Source organism: Octopus bimaculoides, chromosome 6, assembly GCF_046866305.1.
Source record: "Octopus bimaculoides isolate indiv1 chromosome 6, ASM4686630v1, whole genome shotgun sequence".
NCBI classification, from domain to species: Eukaryota; Metazoa; Mollusca; class Cephalopoda; order Octopoda; family Octopodidae; genus Octopus; species Octopus bimaculoides.
The window spans coordinates 78,304,064-78,328,001 of NC_142933.1; the positions used below are offsets into that span (position 1 = coordinate 78,304,064).

The 23,938-nt window shown below is 36.1% G+C and overlaps 1 protein-coding gene across 2 annotated transcripts in view; it reads right to left on the bottom strand.

The window, feature by feature from the left end:
* LOC106871142 (cullin-1) overlaps window positions 1–23,938 on the bottom strand; it is a 120,152-nt gene that overhangs the window by 74,126 nt on the left and 22,088 nt on the right. Inside the window, exon 2 of one of the 2 annotated variants that reach the window (XM_089354128.1) lies at window positions 14,844–14,909. The exons of the other annotated variant lie outside the window; for it this stretch is intronic. The gene's annotated coding sequence lies outside the window, so the exon portion shown is untranslated. The remainder of the gene's footprint in view (window positions 1–14,843; window positions 14,910–23,938) is intronic. 2 annotated transcript variants of the gene reach the window in all.

A 23,938-nucleotide genomic window follows, 5' to 3' on the forward strand; every position in this document is an offset into this window, starting at 1 on the left:
CTAATGCAAAACCACCATCGATAGATAGAATACAGGTTTTATAGTTTAGTTATCTGTAGGATATCTAGTCCTGAGGGCAATATAGGAACCTAGTATTGTTATTGATTTCTTTGGAGTAATCATGAAGATGTTGTATTAATCTCAGAAGGAAGAAAAGAAAAGTTAACTGAAACAGGATCTGAACTGAAATTTAGAAGAACAAGACTAATTTCAATATATTGGATAGTATTTTCAGGTGGTGAACAGGCAGAATTGTTAATATGCTGGGTATTTCATTCATTTCTATATTCTGAGTTCAAATTCCACCATGGTTGACTTTGTCTTTCATCCTTTCGCAGTCAATAAAATAAGTACCAGTTGAACCCTGGTGGAGCTGATGTAATCCACTTTACCCCTCTCCTGAAATTGCTGGCCTTGTGCCAAAACTTGAAACCAGTATATTGCAAGGTACTCGATTCTGTCAGCTAACCTATCACTGTGCACAAGCCTAATATTGTACTACATGTAATGATAATAAACATATTGAGACACTTGAGAAAAAAAGTATTTCAAAATGATCGTTTAAAATTATATTCTGTACATAATTTCAAAGAAAACCAGAAAGTTTTGTGAAGTTTAAGCAAAAGATTTATCAAATGTAGCTGCTATCATAAGCTACAATGAAGGTCTCTGATATTATTCAAAAATCTAAGCTGACTAATGTGAGGTCTTTTCTTTTATTCAAATCCAGTATGCTCTCCTAGAAATGTGAAAGACTTCAAACCAACATACAATAACTTAGTAATTGACAGACTTGTTCACTTTTGTTCATTAAACTCAAAGCTGTAAAAAGAGAAGAGCAATACATTTACTGATGGCATTGATAAGAGATGAATACAGGGAGTGTCATCATCATCATCATCGTTTAACGTCCGCTTTCCATGCTAGCATGGGTTGGATGATTTGACTGAGGACTGGTGAAACCGGATGGCAACACCAGGCTCCAATCTAATTTGGCAGAGTTTCTACAGCTGGATGCCCTTCCTAACGCCAACCACTCAGAGAGTGTAGTGGGTGCTTTTACGTGTCACCCGCACGAAGGCCAGTCAGGCGTACAAAATGGCATGTTTTTGTGAAGAGAAACAGTGACTCACACTTTCAAGCACGTTTACACACACAGTGCGTGTATAAATGCATATTTATATAAATGGATATATATCATATACACACTGTGTATCTGTGTGTACACACACACACATATATATCATCATCATTGTTTAATGTCTGTTTCCCATGCTGGCATGGGTTGGACGATTTGACATGGGCAGGCTAGTTGGGGAGCTGTTCAGGTTCTAATTGTCTATTGTGGCATTGTTTCTATGGCTGGATGCCCTTCCTAATGCCAACCACTGAACAAAGTGTGTGGTGAGTGTTTTTACATGTTACTGGTACGGGTGCATTTATGCAGCACGGGTGCTTTTTATGTGGCACCAGCACCTGAAAGGACAAGCCTGTATGTATGGAAGACTGCAATTTTACTTAGCTTGGTGCGTCTTCTCAAGTACAACAAATCACCACATCTTCCAGTCCTTTGTCATTTCCTCAGTGAGGCTCAGTGTCCAAAGATCCTTTCTCACCACTTTGTCTCACATCTTCCTGGGTTTACCCCTTCTACAGGTTCCCTCCACAATTAGAGCTTGGCGCATCTTCACACAGCTGTCCTCATCCATACACATCACATGACCAAACCAGCACAATCTTCTCTCTTGCACACAACATCTGATGCCCCTTATACCCAGTTTTCATCGTAAATCATTTACACTCTATCATGCATGCACTGAGATTACTGCATGACAGAGTGTAAATGATTTAGGAGGAAAACTGGATATAAGAGGCATCAGATGTGTGCAAGAAAGAAAACTGCGTTGGTTTAGTTATGTGATGCATAAGGACAAGGACAGCTGTGTAAATATATATATATATAAACATATATATATATATATATATATATATATATATATATATATATACTCTCCTTCCTGTGTTACCTCCCATATCTCTTTCCCAGATTTCAGAGTTGGCAGTCTAAATGTAGGCACACTGAAAGGTAGGTCTAGCGAGATTGTAGAGATGCTTGAACGGAGACATGTTGATGTATATTGCGTACAAGAGGTAAGATGGAGAGGAGCTTCAGCCAGAGTCCTGACAAGCAAAGCACATAGGTATAAACTCTTCTGGGAAGGTAATAGTGATGGAATAGAGGGTGTGGGCATACTTCTTGCAGAGAAATGGGTGGATAAGGCCGTAGAGGTAGTGAGGGTGTGCGATAGAGTACTTAAACTCAGGCTAGTCTTGCAGAATGGTATAGCTACAATTATCTTCGCCTATGCCCCACAAGCGGGCCTACCAAATGAACAGAAGGATCACTTTTATGATATTATTCTGCAGGCTACCTCTTTGTGGCTGGAGATTTTAATGGGATGTCGGACAGCAATCTGGTATCTCCCATGGTGTACATGGGGGCCATGGAGTCGGTACCAGAAATGAAGAGGGAACTAGGCTCCTAGAGTTCTGCAATGCAAATAACCTATTGATCTGCAACACCAACTTCAGGAAGCCAGCTAGCCACCTGACTCAAGAGGATATGGGATGAAATGGTGAATGTTGACCTTAGGATCCTGAACCTCACAGAGGAAATGACAAAGGAATGGGATATCTGGCGATACGAGGTTCTTGTGAAAACCAGCCCATCGTGATGAAACTGACTTCTCAAAGCACTGCGTGGACGTATATTGTGTATACATATATATATAAGCATGCATATATAGATATCTGTGTGCGTGTCTATGCATGTGTGTACGAGCACCCCAATCAATCAATCCCTACCACCACCATATCATTCAATGCAGCTCCCCACCAGCATCCGTATACCACTTTTCTCTCTTGCTACTCGGAATCATCTCACTTGTTACCTATTCTTCATCAATATTGTTCTCCACACCCAAATGTTAAAGTGGCCTTCCTTCACCACCAAATTATCTCTTATGCATTATGCCTGTTTTATCTCTCTACACTGCTCCAACAATCTACCAACCAAAACATGTCATCTCTCTCTCTCTCTTCTTCCTCTATCAATAGTATTGTTACTACCGTACAGCCAGTATCCCTGTAGCCTCCCCAACTCAAGCACCCTTCCCCTCAATCCTTACAGATATTGCCTACCTCCCTTTCCCACTTCCCCTATCTCTTCCCCACACACACCCTGGTAAACCCTCATTTCCCTCACCTGCTTCTACTCCTGTTACCTGAGGTGCCACCAGGGCACCTCATCCCCACTGTGTACTTCCTTGGAGATACCTCTAATTCATCTTCATTCTCTCTCTTGAATATGAGCAGCCATCTAGCTCCTGTACAAGAAAATCCTCTACTCCAACTTCTTCCCATATACCTAAACCCCCACCTAACATATGGAAGCAACAGTTTCACTACCAGGGTTTTTCTGACTTGTGAGCTACATGGTGACTTCAATAATGCTGGTGATACGAAAAATGCATTATATATTATTTTCCCCGTTGCTTTCTCCACTCTGCTATATTCCATCCTTAACATCTCTCTTATCTGCTGCTATTATCATCACTCTCAATGCCCTTACATATCTACCACAACCCATGAGCCACTCCTATATCTCACACCATCATTTGCTACAGTCACCTCTACTCCATCTGTTTCACATTCTTATGAAATTTCCCCTCTAATCACCCTGTCCAACCATCTCTACCACTGCAATTATATTCATATCCTACCCACTGTGCTTTGAGCTGATGCCAACCAATAAATCCACAGTAGTATGTCACAAACAGGAGCCAACAATGCTCAACAATTACAAACACCAAATATGGAGATCACCAGTGAAGATAGTGCATAGGTACTTGAAATGATCCTTCCTGACTCTTAGTATTGTGCATGACAGAGACCTGTTCAAACAGTCACACACCAGTGGATACTAACTGGCATGATTACATGATAATATATAATGCAAAATCACTGATTTGTTCAACAACTAATTGGGCAAAGTTGCCAGTATAGTTGGGGTCAGTGACAGTGAAATCTTGACCTACACAACAGTCAGGAAATTCTCCTGAGAACATTCCATGATAATCAATGGAAACAGTTGAAGAAAGCTGGAGATACAACACAGCTAAGCTGGAGTCCTTGAGCACAGTCTTCACGCCACTCATAAACCCACTTATAGACACTGCTCATAAACAGTGCTCATAAACTTACTTATACACATTGCTCATAAACCTACTTATACCCAGTTGTTTTTTTTCTTTTTAGTTAACTTCTGAAGCCATTCATGTAGACAAACATACCATACAACTTTACACACATGTATCAAACAGTAAGCACTGCACTTAGAGAGAAAGTGTCTTTGTTGCAAATGAAATTCATAGTTCCAGCTATTATATTTGCCATACAGTTGATACAATTACGATGGCTCATCATATCCTTACTACAAGAAGTAAAGACATTACACTACACCACACAAAAACCAACTCACCAGGAAAACATTAGTGGCCAACACAGCTATACTTAAATTAGCCAATTAATAATGCAGACATTACTTACAAAATAGTACAATGCTAAAATAAACACACAGACAACAGACACTAGTCAAAAAACAAAAAATAAGTCCTTAATGACTAATTAATTTAAGTAAAAAAATCCAAATTTCAGCACATTACACACACATACACACATTCATAAATGTACGGGTTTCATAGAACAAACAGGATAAATAGAATTCAATACATTATTATATTCATATACACATACATATATTTATACATACATTACACACACACATATATTTCTTTATTGCCCACAGAGAGCCAAACATAGAGAGGACAAACAAAGGGATTAAGTCAATTACATCGACCCCAGTGTGTAACTGGTACTTTTCTAATCGACCCCAAAAGGATGGAAGGCAAAGTCGACCTTGGCAGAATTTGAACTCAGAATGTAATGGCAGATGAAATACCACTAAGCATTTCGCCCGGCATGCTAACGATTCTGCCAGCTCGCTGCCTCATATATATATATATATATATATATATATATATATATATACACACACACATACTGATATACATATACACACACACACATACTGATGATGATGGTTGCCTCTCATTGTCTGAAAAAGGCAGTTCTGCTATTTCTTGCTCAACAACTGGCACAGATGATTTGTTTATAATGATCAAATGTTTGTGCTATACATTAGCTCACTCCCTCCATCAAATCAATGTAGGCTGTATGTCAGGTTTTCAGATGATGGTAGAGCAACGTGAGATGAAGTGTTTTGTTCAAGAACACAACACACCACTCAGTCCAGGAACTGAAACCATGATCTCATGTAAGTGAGTGCAACACGCTAACTACTAGACCATATGCTCCCACACATATATGCGCGTGCGTGCGTGTGTGTGTGTGTGTATTTATCAAAATTTGATAAGCATCATGCATGATATTTTGCCTTAATTTTAGTGAAGTGTCTCTTAACATACTTTGGCCTTGAAAAAGGAGAATGTTGTCATGTTTTGCAAAATTTAAATAACACTAATGAATTTTGAAATGGAATACAGATTCCAATAAAAAAATAACATAATTGAAGGTCATATTATCTCAAAATGGAAAGCATGCTATTGTGTTAAGGATTATACTGAGACCTCCATGTATACCCTGCTAATCACAATTTCATTACAGTCTCCAATCTGATTGGTTTTCACAATGAATCAATAAATCACAATGAAAATTAATGAAACCCACTCCAACTGGGTTTCCCAGAACCTTGATTTCATATCACATAAAACAGGTGTTTTCTTCCCAACTAATCCATTAGCTCATGTTGTTTTGTCAAAAACTACACAGAAAGCTGCATTAATAGTGACAATGTCAAAGAAAAGTCACCAATACACTGAAGTTTTTCAGCCTTTAAATCACCATCCACAACACACAAAACAGCTGCTAACAAACAGGTGTGTGTGTGTGTGTGTGTGTGTGTGTGTATACACAGACATACAGATATATAAACATAATGCCAAATCAGGCAATAGAGGTTGGTGCAGTCATCTGACTAGCCAGCTCTTGTCAAACCATCCAACCCATGCAAGCATGGAAAACGGACATTAAATGATGATGATACACAGAGACATTTATACATACATAACATTCATCATTTCATCCTTTAACATCCACTTTTCCATGCTTACATGGGTCAGATGGAATTTGTTAAGGCAGATTTTCTATGGCTGGATGCCCTTCCTGTCACTAACTTTCACCTGTTTCTAATCAAGGTAATACTTTTCTATTTACCAGGTTGTTTTACACAGAAAACTGGAAACTAACAACATTGCTTGTATGATGATGATGCTTGTTTATAACCATCACAAGATGTCAGACAAGATTACACACACACACACAACAGACTTCTTGCAGTTTCCATGTACCAAATCCACTTGCAAGGCTTTGATCAGTCTGGGCTATAATAGAAGATAGTTGCCCAAGGCTTCATGAAGTGGGACTAAACCCAAGACCACATGTCTGGAAAGCAAGCTTCTGAAACAGTCAACCCTGAATACATACACGCACATGTGGAGTTGGTACACAAAACATTTGACTTCATCTCTTCACAGATTCCGACTCCTCTATTTGTAATTACACTAATCATATTTTTCTTACACTGACTAAAAGACATGATATGCAAAGCCAGTGTAGTTCACCATGCTACCTTTTAGCACCTTAATCAGTTAAAATTTAGGTTTTTATGTTACTGCACCTTTTATCATTGTTATAATATATCTTCTAATTTAGGTTTTGTTGGAACTCCTGTAATGTTGCATGAGTGGTAGGCTTGATACCTGTAGCCTATGGTACCATGCTATTTGTTCTCTGCAACTATCAAGTACTTTCCTGATGATTCTGGTCATGCCACGAGGCAAACATTTTGCAACAACTCTACTGTACACCCCATTCCCATTTTCTATATCTTCTTCTCAATATGTCTTGATACTGTCCCTAAGGCCTCAATAATAATTGGCACTGTCTTCACCTTATTCATCTTCTACAGTCAGGCTATCTCGTATTTAAGAGGATATACACTTCTACTTTACTGTCTTCTTTCTTAACTATCCATGAGTCAAATGGGCATGCAACATCAATTACAGAGCATACATAGTTTAATTTGTTCACCACCATTAAGTCTGGTTAGTTGTGCTCAAACACCTGATCCGTTCGCATCAGAAAGTCTACAGGATCTTGCAAGTTTCTGACTCAGGCACACTCTGTGGTTTGTGGTTGTACCATGACTTGTCTTTCTCTCTCTAACTACTACTACTACTACTACTGTTCTATATCTAAGAGATGAGGAATTATGTACATTATTTACATTCAATGGATATTTGTCTTCATCTTGTTTGATGTTAACACAAAGGTTCAGCTGATATACCCTCCAGCCTTCTTCAGGTGTCTCGGGGAAATTTGAAACTTGGGTTCTCATTCCTTTGGTATTTTTCGATATTATTATTATTATTATTATTATTATTGTTCAGTAGTTTTATTTTTATAACGTGCTTTCACTTCACTACCGAGTGCAGCTCTGTGTGCCTTGGATATGTGCTGTGGTTTGCTGTGATGCTCTTATGGTTACTGTATTGAAAGTGTTTTGCGTAGGATGTGTGCAGTGCCCAGTAGTGCAATTTTCTGTATGTTATATATATTTGTAAGTTCTGGTGTTTTTGTTATGTATTTGTCTGAATATTTTTTTATTATACCTAAGGCACCTACTATGATAGGAATTGTTTCTGTCTTATTATTATTATTAGTGTTAGGGTCACTGCTTGGAATTGAACTCAGAATCTTGGGGTTAGTAGCCCGCACTCTTAATCACTATGCCATATCCCCGTGGCATAGTGGTTAAGAGCATGGGCTACTAACCCCATGATTCCGAGTTCGATTCCAAGCAGTGACCTGAACACTAACAATAATAATAAGAAGAATAACATCAAAAATACCTTAGGAATGAGAACCCAGGTTTGAAATTTCCTCAAGGCACCTGATGAAGGCTGGAGGGTATATCAGCCGAAACGCTGTGTTAACAACAAACAACATGAGGATAAATATCCATTGAATGATGATGATGATGATGGTGATGGTGATGGTGATGATGATGATGATGATGATGATGATGCTGCTGCGTCGTCGTTGTCGTCGTCATCGTCGTCGTCATCGTCATCATCATCATCATCATCATCAAGGCAGTGAGCTGGCAAAAACATTAGCACATCAGGCAAAATGATTAGCAGCATTTCATCCATCTTTACGTTTTGGTTTCAAATTCTGCTGAGACAGATTTTGCCTTTCATCCTTTTGAGGTCAATAAAATAAGTACCATTTGAGCTCTGGAGTTGATTCAAAATTGTTGGCCTTGTGCTAAAATTTGAAACCATTATTATTGTTGTAGCTGGTGTTGTTATTAATTTATTTATTTATCTATTTATCTATTAAAGATGTTACAAACAATTAAGTATAAAACAACATTTACAAAATTAAAAGGAAAAAGTTGCTGTTTTATTAAAAGGACACAAAGTAAGGGATATGTAAGAAATATACCATAAAAAATGTTATAAAGAGCATCCGGAATATCTTTATTTACCAGTTCAAAAATCTAAAGTTTATGAAAGAAAGCTGAACATCTAAAACAACTAAACAAATGACTGTCTTAAGTGAAACTGAGGATACCTAACAAATAAAAGAATCAGTTTGTGGCCAAACTGCATGAGAAATCATTGTAATTCTGCATAAATATTTTATTTCAAACACTGTTATATTACTTTTAACATTAGTACTGGATCTTTTTTTTTTTTTCTTACTACTTCAAATTTTATGCACATTCCAATATATAACTACAAAAGGAAATGACACACACAAACTGTACGTGTTTTGTTCCCTTTTATAGTCAACTGTTTTGTGGAAGTAAATATATATACATTTGTGTGAGTGACATATATATATATGTGTGTATGCATATATTACACACATTCACTTAGTGAACATAAATACATGTATCTTTACTTTAACAGAACAGTTATCATCCTTCTTTCATCTTTAACTCTTTCTTATTCCCTCTCTCCCTCTCTCTCTCTCTCTCACATACACACAAACACTAATAGATTGTTCATTCACAAAATGTTACATTGTTATGTTTTATATGTATCTTGTGTGTTTGTGTGTGTATCTATTTTCATTTGAATGTTTGTGCTGGTTATTGCGCATGTGCATACTTGATTTTCTAACGTCTATTCATGAACGGAGAGTGTGTGTTTAATATTTGCTTTGTCTACGTGTCTAACCACCACAAGGTCCAGTCATTGTCGCAGTATGATGGCTTGTGTGCATCAAATGATACTGAGAGCCCTGCTGGCAGAACCCAAACTCCATGCTGGACAGGTCAAAGAACCACTAATATGAACCACCTCTTCCCAAAGGTAAAAAAGGGGTTTGCATAGGGCCAAAACTCCTACCTAGAAAAAAACAAAGTCACAGAAGCACTGACAACAATTCAAAGCCAACAAGACAGCCCCGAGTCAAGAATAGTGTAGAAAAGTGGTTGATAATCTATAGCAGGGGTTCTCAACCATTTTTTTTTTTAATCTATGGACCCCTTTGAATACTATTTTATTCCGGTGGACCCCCATAGCCATTCCATGTTTAAAAAAGAAACTTTTTTCAAAATTCCGATTTCGTTTTTCACACATTCGTTTGTGTAGTTTGAACTAAGTAAAACGTTAGAGAAGGAAACAAATCTGTTTCTTGCAAGGAATACATCTAAATCAAAATTTTTCATGGACACTAAAAATACTATGGTGGATCCTCAATTTACTATTTTGCTAGCATGAACGCCCAAAATTATTATATGGACCCTCAGGTGTTGTATGGACCCTGCTTGAGAGCCACTGCTCTATAGGAAATGAAGGTCTTAAATAAGTATGTCTAAGTTTTGTATGTGTGTGTTTTCTTAAGTATGTCTGTGTGTTTCATTCAGCAAAAGTACCAGAGAAAAAAAACCCCGTTTCTTTGCTATGTTGATATAATCAGGTACAAGATATCTCTTTTGAGGGTTTCAAAGCTCAGGACTATAAGGGAACTTATTTTAGGTGAAAAGGCTTCTGAATAAAAAAAAGTACACTAGTGAAAACATTTTAATCCCACAATATACTACTTCCTCTAAAATTCAGAAACACACAAACAGGCAAGCAGACATTGAATTTTAAAAATTCAATTAGATACATAACCCTTCCTTTTCAATATTAATCCTTTAGCATTTAAACCAGCCATATCTGGCCTAAATTTTCTGCCCGTTTTATGTTCAAACTAGCCAGTTTCAACCTCTTACACCTATGTCATTACAAAAATAAACAGTCACACCATAGAAATCTCAAAACTACAAGATAATGCATGATTAATTCATAACCATGTGAACAGATAAGGATTACATTTGACAGGATAATCTGAATTCTAAAGGAAACATAAAACTGAAGTGAATGCAATATGAAAGATGGCGTGAAATGAAATAAAAATTATATTGTAAAGGAGTGAAAACTTTATCTCTACAAAATTTATTAAACAAACATATCTACTGGGAAGAGTAAAAAGTTATGAAAAATCCAAATCCAAAATTTGTTCTAAGAAACAAAATTGCCTCTTCTTAATCCTTCTTCCATATAAGCCCTTAAATCTGATTTGATTATTCTAAAATTAATATCTATGAAATTATATAAATTTGTATCTGTGAAACTGAAAAATTTAACATGTGATATTTTGTGTTTGTGCGTGTTGGCTGTGCATGCATTGTCTGTGCATATGTTGTCTGTGTGTGTATATTTTGTAAGTCATTCTCATCTAACATCCATGTTTCATGCTGGCATGGGTTGGACAATTTGACAGGATCTGATAGGCCCAAGAACTGCATTGTGATCTAGTGTCTGTTTTGGCATAGTTTCTATGGCTAGATACCCTTCCTAATGCCAACACATCACAGCATGTACTTGGTTTTTGAGCCACCACCACTAGTGAGACCATCATGCAACCTGCAAGACAACAAACCCCATGGGGGCAACTTTATGCTAAAAGATAAAGAGCAAAAGACAGATAAAAGTATGAGAGAAAGGGCTACAGCAGAACAGATTTCTTGTTGTAGAAGAGCTCTGTGTGTACATGTGTGTATGCACATGCGCTTTCACATGTGTGTGTGCTTTCACATGTGCATGTGCTTTCCCATGTGCATGTGTGCGCCTGTACTTTCACGTGTGTCTGTGTTTCATTCAGTATTTCACATTTAGATGAAACTGGTACATTTTCTCCAACTCTCAATGAATTCACAGCCCAAGATATACACACATACACTGTGTGTGTGTGTGTGTGTGTGTGTGTGTGTGTGTGGTGGAGGCGGCAACTGAGAATGAAATATTGGTGTAGAGATATATACATTAAAATGTCTGCAAAACAAAAATGCTGTAATCATTATTGATATATGTGTGAAGAAAGTTGTTAGTGGTACAGATAAAATGGATGATTAAAAATGAAGAAAAAAAAAACATTAACAGTTGTAGCCGAGTGGAATAAATATATAAGAATAAAACCATAAACAGAGTCATTAGATGTTATAATACCAAGGAAATCATTATGTTAGATTATTTTCTTTGTGCTTGAATAGTTTCGTAAATAATAGGTACAAAGATTTTAGAATCTAGTAAAAGTATTTCTAAATCTTTCTTCTTTTAGATAAATCTGCCAATTAACTTATCTCAGGGGAAACAGTAAGCTTTACTAACATTATAAATTGAGACAAAATTAATGGATAATGTTAAATTTAAGGATGTCTAAAACTTACAATTACAATATATATATATATATATACATGTATATATATATATATATATATATATATATATATATATATATTTATTCGTTTACTTGTTTCAATCATTTGACTGCGGCCATGCTGGAGAACCACCTTTAGTCGAGCAAATCGACCCCAGGACTTATTCTTTGTAAGCCTAGTACTTATTCTATTGTTCTCTTTTACCAAACCACTAAGTTACAGGGACGTAAACGCACCAGCATCGGGTTGTCAAGCAATGTTGCGGAGGGGGGGGGGGAACAAACACGGACACGCAAACATACACACACATGCTTACATAAATATATATATATATATATATATATCATCATCATCATCGTTTAACGTCCACTTTCCATGCTAGCATGGGTTGGACGATTTGACTGAGGATTGGTGAAACTGGATGGCAACACCAGGCTCCAATATATATATATATATATATATATATATATATATATATATATACACACACAACGGGCTTCTTTCAGTTTCTGCCTACCAAATTCACTCACAAGGCTTTGGTCAGCCCGAGGCTATAGAAGACACTTGCCCAAGGTGCCATGCAGTGGGACTGATCCTAGAACCATCTGGTTGGTAAGCAAGCTATTTACCACACAGCCACTCCTGTGCCTATATGTAATGTGTATGTGGGGAGACCATATATATATAATGTGTATGTGAGGGAGACCATATATATATATATCATCATCATCATCATCATCATCGTTTAACGTCCGCTTTCCATGCTAGCATGGGTTGGACGATTTGACTGAGGACTGGTGAAACCGGATGGCAACACCAGGCTCCAATCTAATTTGGCAGAGTTTCTACAGCTGGATGCCCTTCCTAACGCCAACCACTACATTCCTCTATGTGGCTTGTGTTTTTTCTCGTCTACGTTTTGTTTGCAATGTCCTGTACCCAGATATACACCTATACATACAGGTGGATGTCGGTATGCACATACCTGTACGTATATATGCATATACTCATTTACTATTTGTTTTTACATGACTGAACGCAGCGTCTCCAATTTGTAAGTAGTTTTCGTAACTTCATATTTTCCGACGCTACTCTATCTCTTTCTCTTTCTCTTCCTCTATCATTTTTTTCCCCCTCTCGTTCTTCCTCTTTACTACTACGTATCTCGCTTTACCCCACTCGTTCTTCCTCTGTTACTACTACGTATCTCTTTTTTCCCCCTCGTACTTCCTCTCTTTCTCTTTTCCTCTCGTTGCTCACCTATTCTTCTACTTCCTCCCTTTGTTTCTCCCTCTACCACTCTCTCTCTTCCCCTTACACCGGCATGGTCACATGCTTCCGGTCAATAATCCTTTTCTTCCTTGGCTATCGCCGAGCAAACACACGAACTACTTCGTCCCTACTTTCAAGTTCGTGCCTCACAGCGTTCATACACACATAATTTTTCTCGTCTGGCCGTAAAGCCTTTTCTGTTTGTTTTCTTGTCTTGTTTTTTGTCCGCCACTACATTCCTCCATGGCAAGATTTAATTTGTGTATACAAATTTAATTTGCGGTCTATGGGAAGAGCCATTTTAACGATGCGTCCTACCCAGCTCTTTGAAACACCGGTGTTAAAACGGGGGTAGCTGATGAAGTAGAATGTTCTCTATGTGGCTTGTGTGTTTTCTCGTCTACGTTTTGTTTGCAATGTCCTGTACCCAGATATCCACCTATACATACAGGTGGATGTCGGTATGCACATACCTGTGCGTATATATGCATATACTCATTTACTATTTGTTTTTTTATATATATATATATATATACATACATACATACATACATACATGGCATGGCAAGAGAGAGAGAACAGTACATACAAGAATTGGTAGATTATTGTTAAAATATATGAGCAAACAGCCAGCTGAGTTATTCATTTGTGGGTCAAATGTTAAGTGACAATTTGTATTTTATTACTAGAATGAAGTAAAGATGTTTCAATGTTACCATACAGTAAATAAGCACTATGTGATAGTAGAATTCACTATAAGCAGTTCCATTCCATTTATTGACAAGTGTTTAATTAGTTGGAAGTTCTTTCTACAAGGAAAATACATATAATAATTAGTGCCTTATTCTACAACACTACAACCCCTCCTCTCTGCTAGAGTAATATATACAAAGGAAAAAGAATAGGAGCTATGAAAGTGCTCACAAATATACCAATCAAAATTATCAGTCTTCTTTGTAGATCAGTAGTTTTCAATCTTTTTGCCTATCGACACCTTTGATTCCTATTTTACTCAGGGGAGGGAGACCATCATAATCAGTGATGTCTAAAAACTTCTATTACATTTCTATGATTAAATATTATTAGGAATTATATTTTAAAAAATACATAAATATTCGATGACTGGCACCCATGCCAACGTCGTCTCCTTCATTGGACACGAAACTCAGCTTGCGAAGACCTGTTGGGGCAAGCGAAAGCGAAATCGTGATGGCACCTGTGCCCAGCATCGCCTTTCTGGCACTTGTGCTCGCGGCATGTGTAAGGACTTTCGAGCAAGATCGTTGCCAGTGCTGGTGGCACGTAAAAGCACTCACTACACTCTCAGAGTGGTTGGTGTTAGGAAGGGCATCCAGCTGTAGAAACTCTGCCAAATCAGATTGGAGCCTGGTGTGGCCATCTGGTTTCACAGTCCTCAGTCAAATCGTCCAACCCATGCTAGCATGGAAAGCAGACGTTAAACAACGATGATGATCATGATTTTGTGAATTGTAGAAATATAACCAGTTTATTGCAGATAAATTCTTACACTAAAATCTTATATGGACCCCAGTTGAGATCCACTGTTGTAGACCTTGCTTGCTCTATGTATCTTAAATCACCACCAAATCACTACTAGCAATTATTGCAACTAAATATTAACAAAACTAACCTTATCAGTTCAGAATGATCATAAAGTGAGCCCCTTCTTGCCCTCCTCCTTTAGAACAACAAAGTCCTAAATGAAAAAAACAAAATACATAGAAATTTGAGTGCAACATGTATTTAGTGAGAAACTCGATACATCGATGTGTGTTTGGTTGTAAAAAGCAGCTACCAGGAGATAAAGTTGGTAATGTTTCTCTCATATACTTATAACATTGTTCAATCATTACAGCTAGCTACATCAGGGAACTAGCTTTCTAGTGCTAGAGATGAAATAACTAGATAGAGCACATAATAATAGGAAAGAGGTGTGAAACAAAGAAAATTGCACAGTAATAAAAACTAACAATGAACAAATGTGTCAAGTAGGAAAGACGAAAGATATTCATGATGGCAATAAAAATACTAATACACAGAATATTACTAATGTGTTGCTAAACTTAGTCATAGAGATGTTTAAAAAAATATTTATTGGTACAGTTTCTGTTAAAATAAATTGTGCTTTCAGTTTTATGTACAAGAAGAATAATTCACATTATATTATACATTACACACACACACACATTGCATATTAAGTAAAACTGAAGGAGTCAGTCATATACATTACAACAGAGTAATATATATTAATCTAGATGGCTTTCTCAAGGATAATAGCAAGAATGTCAATTTCAAGTTAGCTTTGAATAATTCAAGAGATCTGGAATCTTCCTCACACTCTCTCTCTCTCTCTCTCTCTCTCTTCCTCTCTTAAGCACTTGCTGTTTGTGTATAAGAGTCTTAGATGATGAGCTAGAAATTATTCTAAAGAACAAGAGGGAAAAAAGCCCCTGCAAACTTAATACATCATCATCATAAATCAATTTATTTAACATGATAGCTAAGCATAATAAGTATATAAAGTGCTAGAAATATTAAAAATGCAGTTACCACAAACAATCATTTTAAATATTAATAACACTCATTAACAGGAAGAAGAGACAACATATTCGGAAGACTGATGTGCAAAAAATTCACAAAGTTAATCTTCCTAACTTATAAACGTTCTGTTGATGCCATCTTTCTAATTGCAATAGTTTCTTTCATTATGGAATCAGTAAATCAGTAAAAGAATGTTGAACAAGTAGTAAATTAGAATCATCTTTTGCCAGAATCACCTATCAAAAAGTAACAAAAAAAAAAAGATATTTGGATAAATGACTAGACTAAAAAGAAATGAGTGGCAACTCCCTCAATATTAGCGCAGGAATCTTTGAATAGTGGGCTTTTCTTTTTTCTTCTTAACTTTCTTCAACTAAAACTGACTACTGCATTTGATATGACATTACCAGATATGAAAAAATATATATATTTAAAAACTGTCATTGAGATGATAAAGGCATTAGAACAATATGGTTAAAAAACTGACAGATGTAGTAAACAAGATCTATGATGATGAGAAATTTCCAGAAGTCTGAGTAAATTCATCTTTACTGCACTCAAAGAAATCAGAAGTGGTGGACAGTAAATAACATTGCACAGTTAATCTCATGAGTCACAATACAAAGAACATTCTGAGAATTTTACTTCTGTGGGCAAGAAGTAGAATAACACCTGAGATTGGAATTGAACAGTTTGGCTTTATAAGGGGTGCTGGTACTAGGAATGCTATTTTTGTATTGAGAATGTTAACAGAGCAGGTGGTAGAGATGCAAAAAGACATCTTCATGTATTTCATAGCTTACACAAAGGCCTTCTACAAAGTAAGACTTGGAATGTTATTTGAAGAACTCAGTAACCTTTATCTGCATAGGAAAGGCTTCTGAATATTGCAGAGCCTGTACTGAAACAAATTTGCATGCATAAAGGTGGATGGAGAATGTAGTGAATACACTAGTATCAGGAAAGGGGTTAGACAAGATTGTGTTATGTCACCGAATCTCTTCAATTACTACAGTGAATAAATCATAAGAGAACTGGAGAAGGAAAAAGGTCTTAGAGTAGGAGGTACAAACATCACAAACATAAGATAAGCAGACAACACAGTCTTACTTGCAGAATCGGAAAAGGAACTTCAGAGACTTTGATGTGTAATGGTTAGAGAATGTGACAAGAAGGGTCAGTTTATAAATTGCAAGAAGATGGAGCTTATGGTGGGGACAAAGAAAGGAAACCCAAAGTGCATGCTGAAAGTGAACAGTCAAATAATATGTCACGCACATATAGTTCTGATGCAGGTGCCTGGTGTACCCTTATCAGACAGGTAGTCATGATGGGTATATCGAGTTTCTTACATTTGTACCCCAGTGTCACTTTGATGGCATGCACTGCTCTCTCACATCATAATAATAATAATAATGACTGAGAGTAAATTATTTTACTAGGTTGATGGCTTATTAGCAAAATATTTGAATATCTGTGGTAGGAAATTCAAAGGAAGTTCATATCAAAAAAAAAAAAAGGATATAACTAAGACTGTATCTATTTAAAGAATATATCAAAACATCCAAGAAACTATAACTAGCCACTTCAGCTTCTATTGCTGTTCTCATACAATTCAAGCAACAACAAATCAAGTTAACAGTAAAAGACTTTCCAATTTAGTCATTTTAGTTAAGAGGGTTTCTATTAAAGCATAAAAACATGTATCAAACAAAATTTAGGTGTACTGAATACAAATTTATTCTCAACAGATCAGCATCATGTCCACCACTTCTCCATGTTTGCATTGTTGAGACTAAATGTGTTGAAATGGATTTTCTGCAACCAGAGGTTGTCCCTGTCACCGACCCTCACTTGTTTCCAAGTAAGGTAATATTCCCCTATGATTAGACATATTTTCACAGAAGACTGTAAATGAAGGACACCACTTATATGGCAGTGACATTCGTTTACAATTCATGTGAAGTCAAAGCAAGGAGACAATAATAATACACATGCACACATGCACGTGCGCACACACACACACACACACATGTTGGGCTTCTTTGAGTTTCTGCACATCAAATCCATTCACAATGCTTTGGTTGACCTGAGGGACAGTAGAAGCCACTTGCCCAAAGTACCATGCAGCAGGACTGAACTCAGGACCATGAGATTCAGGAAATAAACTTCTTACCACACAGCCATTCCTGCTGCACCTATAATGATAAAGTTTTGAAGTAGAAACTTTCACATGGAATCTTATCCTCCAAAGGTAACCAGTTTAATAGACATGAATACACAAATACAGTTATAGTCATTGTTGCAGCTTTGCTTAAGCATACCTATGATCAAAGGCATTCAAGGTAGGGCCATCCTGTCATTTTAGATAAGCTAGGAATACAATACCTATTTCTAGGTCAGTAACCACATACAGATCCCTTTTATTGGCCAGTACAAACAGTATTGTTGTGGTTTAGCTCCAGGTCTGTATATCCATGACCAAAGGCATTTCAATCATGACCATCATGTCTTGGGGAAGGGTAATGCAGAACAACATTATCTATGTTCATTCTTCTTTTTTTTAAGATAGTAAAGTGTGATTAGGGGGGGGGGGTTGATTGCTATTTCCAGCAGATCAAGTGAGTGTACTTAACAAGATTTTGTACTTCTTTATATCAAGATTGTTTAACCCTTTTGTTAACATATATCTGTTGAAATATACTGCCTTTTTTTTTCAATAACTTGCAAAAATAATTAAGAATTTACTAATAGGCGCAGGAGTGGATGTGTGGCAAGTAGCTTGCTTACCAACCACATGGTTCCAGGTTCATTCCCACTGCGTGGCATCTTGGGCAAGTGTCTTCTACTATAGCCTCGGGCCGACCAAAGCCTTGTGAGTGGATTTGGTAGACGGAAACTGAAAGAAGTCTGTCGTATATATGTATATATATGTATATATATATATATATATATATATATATATATATATATATATATATGTATATGTGTGTGTGTGTGTGTGTATGTATGTGTGTGTATATGTTTGTGTCTGTGTTTGTCCCCCCCAACATCGCTTGACAACCGATGCTGGTGTGTTTACATCCCTGTAACTTAGCGGTTCGGCAAAAGAGACCAATAGAATAAGTACTAGGCTTAAAAAAATAAGTCCTGGGGTCGATTTGCTCGACTAAAGGTGGTGCTCCAGCATGGCTGCAGTCAAATGACTGAAACAAGTAAAAGAGTAAAAGAGTAATATAGCTTTGTTACTATTAAGGTGGTGTTTGGAACACAAATTAACATGAGATTTTAATGGAAGGTTTGAATTTAGATCACTTTAAAACAAGAAGTTCATATTGTAGAAGCAGAGGCTGATTCAGACAAGCTGGTATCAAAAGAGTTAAAAACAACTTTATGCTCCATTTCAACAGAGACATTGATGACACCAGCAACATGTATGCAAATAGGAGATTGAAGTAAATGAATTTTTTTAATAAAATAAGAATTTTGCTAAGTAACAATTAGAGAAACAGTGTAAAAAAGGCGGCGAGCTGTCAGAAACATTAGCACACCGGGCGAAATGCTTAGCAGTATTTCATTGGTCTTTACGTTCCAAGTTCAAATTCGGCCGAGGTCGACTTTGCTTTTCATCCTTTCGGGGTCGATAAATTAAGTACCAGTTACGCACTGGGGTTGATGTCATCGACTTAATCCCTTTGTCTGTCCTTGTTTGTCCCCTCTATGCTTAGCCCCTTGTGGGCAATAAAGAAATAAGAAACAGTGTAATGATAGTATGATGTGAGAAACAGAATTCTTAATTTCTAGACATGAAGAAACAGAAATGACAATTTCCACAGGAAAATAAATAATTCATAGATACATTTGATTCAGGATATAATCATACAAGAAAACTTGTACATTAATAAGTGGAATATTAAAGCATGGGTTATGAAGAAATATGTACATATTATCCATATGTTTAATGAACATATATTTAGTCTTGCTGTGAAATTAGAGCCAGTAGCTAAACTACAAGGACTTCTGCAAATTAGAATGTAGATCAAACCAATTAGTTTCATGTCCGTTAAGTTTCATCAAGTATTGCATACTATTGCCTTTCAAACTGCTTAAATTAAGTTGCATGAAACTCATTCCAAGCTACCAAATGTCTTATAGTTTAAACCACAGTGCTCTATATCTTGATATACGTTTATCAAACATTGAATATAAAAGAAGTTATTATTTGTGTTACTCAAAAATTCTTTTATTCTTTTACCAGTTACTGTCTCTGGACTGTGTTGAAGCTGTTAACCAACCTTGAAAGGTTTTAGTCAAGTATAATAAGCCAAATACAAATTTTATTGGCCTGTATTTATTAAATGGCTAAATTACATTTTTTTACACAAGGGACACAACTCAATGCACACACATCATCATCCTCATCATCTACTTTTCTTTGCAAGAGTCAGATGCAATTCATAGCAACAGATTTTCTATGGCAAGATGTACTTCCTCTTGCCAACTCTCACCTGTTTCCAAGGAATGTAATATTTCCACTTGACTGGACATGTTTTCATGGTAGATAGGAAGAAAAGAACACTGCTTGAATGACAGTGACACTCATTTACAATTATCACACAATGTCAAAGCAAGGAGACACAAATGCATGTCTGCATACACATACACATATGCAACAGGATTCTTTCAGTTTCTGTCTTCACACTCAGAAAGCTTTAACTGGCCCAGGACTATAGTAAAAGGCACTTGCCCAAGGTGCCACACTGGGACTGAATCTGGATCCATGTAGTTGGGAAGCAAACTTGTTACCACAAAGACAGACAGACAGACATACATACATACTCCTTTCAGTTTCTGTTAAAAAAATGATTTTTAGAGTCCTGCACTCGCCCCCTCAAACTAACAGATGATATATAAATTCATATTAATATATAAAGAGTAACGAAAGTGGAGACAACAATGACAACAGCAATGATGGTGATGATGATGATGATGATGCACATAGGCATACCCCAGAAAATAGGGGTAGTACAATTTGCACTAAATATTATCCAGGGGTTGTGACACAATATTTGTTAACTTAGCCGATTCTTATTAACCTTTAATACTGCTCTGTATGTATTCCAAAATGTAATAACTTCTTGTTTTCTTATGATGTATTTCTGAAACCATGTATAACAACAATGATGGAAACAACCATTATAAATGCAAATAGGATAAGAAAAAATATAAAAGAAGAAAAAGAAAAAAATGCAATCTTCAGGAAAAAATACGCTAATACACGTTATCATTATAAAACATAATTATGCTTTCTCTTGATTGACAAAAATTTGTATTATGATGTATTTTTCTATAGGAAACATAATTTGCAACTTCTGGTGTATTATAAAATATAATTGCAAAGTATTTAAATCAATAATTCTGCATGTTAGCTTTGGGATAAGCTCTATAGCATTCACATATTTCATTATCTCTTATTCATTTTTGACAAATTTCAACTTCCTAAACTTCTGCCTCAATCTCTTCACAAGTCCAAACTATCCAAACTATCATATCTTTTAGATACATCACCCAATACTTGTATCACCCAATTTCTTTTCCATATCAACATTTTTCTATGTTGAAATGGACTGGAGGGCTTGTAACAAAATAGTTTTCATGCATCCTCAACTCAATGTTTGCATCATCAGTGAGCTCCAAAGTACTTTGGTCTCATCACACTATTTCATCTCAAGTTAACCTTGGCTTATCTCAACTATACAAAGTATGCAATCATTCGTTTGTGTTGTATAATCATCTTTCTTGACCAATACTTGCTTTCTCAACATTTCCAACCAAATAGACAATATACTCAAACTACAGCAAATTCTTCAGATTCAATGTTGGAGTACATTATGCATACATTGTATGACAGAGTACTATTTGCTGCCTTGTTACAAAGAAGCTACAAAATACCAATAATACTGTTCCAAAATATTTCGATAACCAATTAAAAAGTTCTGCCTAAACAATACCAAAGTGGGAAACAAAACAGTTTAATGCAGTGTTTGTCCCTATACAGTATTACTCATACCTTTTCTATTGCTTGTATAACATAAATTTAAGGCTTTCAATTTAATACTAAATAAAAATGAGGCACAAGCTATTCATAAACCCATAAATAGGATTAACAAGCAAAAGGATCAGTATTAAAAGGTTTTAAGGAAAACTAAAAGGTGAATAACTGACATATTAGGATTTTAGTAAGATGTATTATTAATTTTCATCTGTCCATAAAGTTCAATGATGTAAATAAATTAATCTTCTTTAACACAAATTACAGAAGTCCATGCTTTTGAGAATAATTTCTTAAATAGGTATCAGAACAATATATAACTACATTGGATGGCTTTCTGAAGTTTTCCACTCATCCAGCTGACTACCTACAGCATTGTTCTGAATGGGAGACAAGTAATCATAAACATAAAAGCTATCCCTAGAGAAAACTATACATTAAGAGTTGGTGAGACGAAGCAAAATGCAAGAAAAAGGAAAGAAGAACCATATCCTTAAAGAAGATATTAAAGCAGAGTGATGTAAATTGTGGGGATATATCTTTAATTGCACTCTGTTTAGACACAGAGAGAGACAAACGTAACCAGCTTAATGATGTAGGCATGCCTTAGAAACACACTACTGTAAGCGAGTGGATATGTTCAATGGACCAAAGCTGAACCAAACAATATATAACATAGTGTGACACAGTAGAGAAAATAACTAATTTAGTATAAATGCATAACAGTAGATAGTAGGTTAGGTAAATAACTTAAGGAATACAAGCACAGGTTTGCCAGTAAGATGAGTGTCAAGTGTCATGGATTACAAGACAGTGAGTCAAAAACAAATGAGGAAGTTATTGGAAAGAACTGCATTTGAAATTAGGAGTAGACTTGCATGCTCTCTAAGAATGAAAAGACAGAAGCATGGAAAGTGGACAGTGAAAAGCTGCTGAACAAGGAAAATAAATAGGATAGGTCATATATAAGCAAATAGAAGGGACAGCTGTAACTAGTAACCAGAGAAATTAATTAAGGATATGAATACAAGATGGCAGGACTTCAAGTAATAGTTGTTGGAAATGCTGAAAGCAATGAGTCAGAATCACATTAATCACACACACAGCTAATCAAACTGTGCAGGAAAATGTAGCAACACCATGAACTAATACAGATGTGCACACAAGTCAACAAGAAAGCATTTACATGGTCACTCAAGTGGCCACTATTTGTAATCCTTAGATCATACTTTACAGTCTTAAATAAGGAGAGGACACATTATATAATGTAGTCTTGCATACATAAAAATAGACAGGATGGTCACAACTGGAATACCTTTGATTAAAGATCTACTTAGATCAAATATACACAAGTAATATTTTGTTAACTGCAACAAATATCCATAATTATGTAGGTAGCAGAGTTATAAAGAAGTAACACAATAGAAAGATTTTAAAAATTATTTTAAATGACTTATGGAAAGAAGGGCAGAACACAATACTTTTTCACAGGACCCCTGAATCTGGAGATGGGGAAAGAGGCATAAATCATGACTCATGGGTTATCCACAGATCAGAGACATGGACCAAATGTTGACAACTGAGTAGGATCTGCTAAGGCCACCCCACCCAAGATCTAAGTCTGGCTAATAAATTAGGTCAAATATGTGCAGCATGTATTTGAATCAAAGTAAGTTTCTGTAGTGATAGGAAAGTGTTTTGGTTATAAAAAAAAAACAAGTATATCCTCAATCAGTCAATGTAATGATAGTATTTATCAGTCTGCTGTCAGTGGACAATGATAAGTTTAAATACTGTTAAACAAAAAGTTAAAGTTGTTTAAGCTATGTATCTAAAGGCTGTGTTTGGTGGGGAATTTAATAATGTTCAGTTCTCTTCTCTTAATTTTAAGGTTTTGCCACGAATTACAGAAGAACTCAAGCTTAACAACACATGGGAACTTTTACAATGTTGATGTTGTTTACATTGACAAAATATGACCTGCAGGAATTCTGAATATAGATAACTGATTGTAAGTCAAACAGTGAAAATGCCCTAAAATAAAGTGTTGGAGGATGGTGGGGTACATGAAAACCAAAAGAGAACAGTAAAAAGGTCTGGGTCAATAAATATCAAGAGAGTTGACAGAAACT